Below are 4,752 nucleotides of genomic sequence, written 5' to 3' on the forward strand. Positions count from 1 at the left end.
ATAAAATATTAGAAGACATGATTTAATTTGATTTATCAAAGCTGTTTTACACTTAACATGAAATCATTGGAAGGTGAATTATTGCCAGTTTAATTATTTATAGATATCTGGAGGTTATTTTTGCTATACTGTTTTTAATTTGGAAAACAACACATCACCCAAACCATAGTAATTCACGTTTTTCTATTTAACTAAAATCTCATGAACACTAGGCATGTCACATGAGGAAGCCTGCATATTTATTTAACCAGCCAGTACTACGTCTTTTTTAAAGAGGACTTTAGTTTTTAGAGCCATTTTAGATTCATATTCACTCTAAATTTTGATTTTTTCATTACTCATATGGAGATTATTTTTCCTTTTAAAATGAAATTATCCAAATCAACCATATGTCTTCATTTTTCTTCCTGTTTTCATTTTGTCCTTCAGTTCAGTTCAATCACTCAGTCATGTCCGACTCTTTCCAACACCATGAATTGTAGCACGCCAGGCCTCCCTGTCCATCACCAACTCCTGGAGTTCATTCAGACTCCTGTCCATTGAGTCAGTGATGCCATGCAGCCATCTCATCCTCTGTCATCCCCTTCTCCTCCTGCCCCCAATCTCTCCCAGCATCACAGTCTTTTCCAATGAGTCAACTCTTCGCATGAAGTGACCAAAGTATTGGAGTGTCAGCTTTAGCATCAGTCCTTCCAAAGAACACCCAGGACTGATCTCCTTTAGAATGGACTGGTTGGATCTCTTTGTAGTCCAAGGGACTCTCAAGAGTCTTCTCCAACACCACAGTTCAAAAGCATCAATTCTTCGGCGCTCAGCTTTCTTCACAGTCCAACTCTCACATCCATACATGACCACTGGAAAAATCATAGCCTTGACTGACAGACCTTTGTTGGCAAAGTAATGTCTCTTCTTTTTAATATGCTATGTAGGTTGGTCATAACTTTTCTTCCAAGGAGTAAGCGTCTTTTAATTTAATGGCTGCAGTCATCATCTGCAGTGATTTTGGAGCCCAAAAAAATAAAGTCTGACACTGTTTCCACTGTTTCCCCGTCTATTTCCCATAAAGTGATGGGCCCAGATGCCATGATCTTCGTTTTCTGAATGTTGAGCTTTAAGCCAACTTTTTCACTCTCCACTTTCACTTTCATCAGAAGAGTTTTTAGTTCCTCTTCACTTTCTGCTATAAGGGTACACTCCCCCAAAAAAATCAGTTTCCTGTTTTCTCAATTCCTGTATTCTCAATTTAAAATTAGAGCCAGCAGTTTGGTGCAGGAGGGTGATGGATGTGCCTTTACCCAGGAAGTGGGAGGCTCAAAATCAACTAGTCTGTTGAGGAGATCTCCTGGGATCTGCAGAACTGTGCTTTACCACAGGAATGAGCAGACTCTCCAGGTCTTTCTCTGCCTGGAGTTTGAAAGCAAGACTAACCTTGGAACTGGAGTTCTTAGAGAATTATGGAATGATGCCCTGGTCATGTTTGTTAGAAAGCTTTGTACAATTTAATAAAACGCTATACAGGGGGTAGAGAGGCAAAAATGCTATGGAAGACAGAGTTGGTTTCCTAACTGAAACCCATTCCTGTTTTTGTTCATTTTCACTCTAGAGACTAGAAATGCTAAATTCTCTTATTACCATGTTGCCACCCCCCCAAAATATGGATGTCTAGAATTGTGCTAATTGATAAGGAGGTGAGAGAATCTTATCCAGTAGTGCTGAGCTGCTTAAGCAGTGCCATCAGCTGCCTGTCTCCTTCTTGTTCTAAAGGGAAAGTAAACCCCAATTTGTTTAATCCAGTTTTAACTGAAACGTGCAGCTAAAGGTATACCAGTGAACATTTGAGGGTAAAAAGGGAGAAGAAAAGAGGACTCGATCTGATAGCCTTTACAATCAAAACAATACGTAAATGTAACTGGTTAAAAGCAAAAATAGACTAGTTAGCTAGCCTGCCCTTGGGCATCCTTGCATTCCATAGAGCACCAAACCTTAGGGGGTGAGGTGGGTGAAAGAAAGGGAGTGGTCTGATGGACATGGGGCTCACAGATAGAGTCTACACGTGGTGCTGGTGGCCTGAGGGTGAATGAGCCAGTTGCATCCAAGAGCAAACTTTCCAACTAAGTGGGAGGTGGTCTGCTCGGCCCTCCACCGTCCTCTTTGTGCTCCCTAACTTTGGTCATCCCTAATTACCCCAAGCTTCCCTTGCCCCAGCAGCCTTCCACCTATTCAGTCACTACCTCATCTCGACTACTTTTCACAGTTCTTCAGTTTGAGGTGATGGATGAAGGAAGCAGTATCACCAGTGACTGCAAGGTCATGCCTGGGTCTTGGAGCCCGGCATCTGTATGAAGGTTCTGCAGATACTCAGTAAAGGACATAGGAAAAACTCACTCTCATTATGGTTCAGGACCTCTGTAAAGCCATAGGAAGATGGAGCCTGTGAATCTCTTATCCCTCAAAACGACTCAATGCCTTTCTGGAATTCAGGGATTTTGCCAAGGAAACAAGCTGAAACTTCCGTCTGCTCCTCCCCTGACAGAGCACTGTGTGGCTCCAGAGAAGCATGGCCTCTCATGGAAACTTGATGAGTGCCCACGGGCACAAATGCTGCTCTATCTCCTTTCTAACCCCGTCGTGGTCTCCTCTGTCCTGCTGTGAAGATGCCCAGGTTAAGTTATCCACTAAAAACTGCAGGAATTCTTTTGCTCTGTATCACCCTTCCCATCTCCCTGTCTTTCGTTCCTCCTGTCTTTCATTCTTCCATTCTGGATGGGCCAGAATCCAGAGGTGACAGGTAAAGGATAAGGGCTTATCCTTCAACAAACTTCTGGACTTGATGCCTGTGATATTGCCGCTTGCCCATTAGTTCATGTTGAAAGTTCTCTGGATGAGCAAGGATCCTCTGTTAAAGGGGAAAATAACCAACATCCGTTAAAGTAGTATTCATATAAGTAGAATCTCATTTTGCTGAAGAAAACCGTAACAGTTACCGTTATAAGAGGATTGTCTCGACATCTTGGCATGTAGCCCATAACCACTCAACTTTGCTACTAATAAGCAATATTGCTTTGCAGAGATGTTTCTTTAACTGATGCATTTCCTAAGTGGTTTCCTGTTGGCCTCTTTTTCCTTCCTCTTCTCTAGCTTCAAATATATAGCAAACCTCCATCCTGACCTCTACTCTTTACTTTCTTAGAAGATCCTTGAGAGCAGAAAACTTGTCTGTCAGCCCTTGGGTAGAAACAGTGTCAAGTATTTACTAGACATTATCTTTCACTGTCAGCTCTAAGTTGGTAATTCTCAAAACCACATCTTCAGTTCCATGCTCCTATCCACGGTTCATTGTTGTGCTTTCCACTGAAAATTATGTTCATTAAAAAAAAAAAGAATTTACTCAGGAGAGAGCTCTTCCTAAAAATAACCAGCATACATACACTGAAAAGTCATGTACTCAAGGGTAAAAACTAAATGAAAATAATTTTCATTGCTTCTTCAAGGATATTCTTAACTGACTTTTAAGTGAAACTGGCTTTTATTTTTTTTCCTGTGAGTGCATGGAGCTGAAGAATAATATAATGACTGCTAGTATAGCTGGTTCCATGACTTCATGCCAAGGTGCCGACAGTTTCACCCACTGTTGCCTTTGCACTATCAGGGCAAAAGTCAACATGGTGAAAAAAGCAAAAGAAGTCTTGGTGTTATTATGAAAAGAGTTTTGACCTTATAAGACCTTTCCAGGGGTTCCATGGACCATACTTTGAGAACCACTGCCCTGTGCCTTCAGGATGTCATGGTAAACAAGACAACAATGTCAGTGCCCCTGTGGAGCTTACATTCTAATGATGGAAGAGAGTTGACAAGTGGTGAGGTAAACAGGGTGACTTCACAGGGTGATCAACTCTGTGATGAGCACAAACAAGAATGTAGAAGATGTCCCTGGTGGTCCAGTGGTTAGGACTCTGCACTTCCATTGCAGAGGACACAGGTTTGATCCCTGGTCAGAGAACTAAGATCCCACATGTTGAGCGGTGCAGCCAAAAAAGGCAAAAAAAAGAATGTGATAGACAGTCATGAGGGATGGAGGAGGGGCTGTTTTTGAGAAGGCCCCTCTGAGGAGGTGACATCTGAGCCTAGAGCTCAAGGATGAAAGGAGATCTGTCATGCGCAAAACTGGGGAAGAGGATCCTAGGAAGATTATATATAGCAAAGGCCAACATCCTGAGACAGGAAAGAGCTTGGCATTTGAAAGAGACAAGAAAGAAGGTAGTCAGGATGCGATAACAGCAGTATTATTTATGGCCCTTAAAATTCCTGTAGGAAATTTCCATGTTATTAACAATAATAGTATATGTATTAATTTATTGAATCTTTGCAATAATCTTGTTATCCCCATTCTACAGATAAAGAAACTGAGGCCTGCAGAGAATGGGAAAGTTGGTGTCAGAGCTAGTATACCAGGCTGTATGGCCATGGAACCTATACTTGTAATATTTAGAGCCTGTTTTTGAGAAAACAATTACTCAATAGGTAAAACTTTTTTGTTAGTGCACATAAACCCTCGAGGGTGTGTGTGTGTGTATAATATATCTAATGTGTCAACTACAAATTGGCACTTGCCATCTACCTACCTACCTCTGCAAGGGTTAAGTGCATTTGCTGCTATAACTACTGACCCTCAGCACCCCCTAAAAAGAGTTTGAGGTGAAGAGCAGAAAATGAGGCACTCTGTGCTCAGAGGAAAACAGGCAGGGCAGGTCT

General features: G+C 41.8%; 1 non-coding gene across 1 annotated transcript; it reads left to right on the top strand.

Moving 5' to 3' along the window:
• The first annotated feature begins 3,927 nt into the window (after window positions 1–3,927).
• TRNAG-UCC lies at window positions 3,928–4,000 on the top strand. The gene has a single exon. It is a non-coding gene; the product is annotated as a tRNA-Gly (tRNA).
• The last annotated feature ends 752 nt before the right edge of the window (window positions 4,001–4,752 follow it).

The sequence above is a fragment of the Oryx dammah genome, unplaced genomic scaffold, assembly GCF_014754425.2.
Source record: "Oryx dammah isolate SB20612 unplaced genomic scaffold, SCBI_Odam_1.1 HiC_scaffold_29, whole genome shotgun sequence".
In the NCBI taxonomy this organism is placed as follows: domain Eukaryota; kingdom Metazoa; phylum Chordata; class Mammalia; order Artiodactyla; family Bovidae; genus Oryx; species Oryx dammah.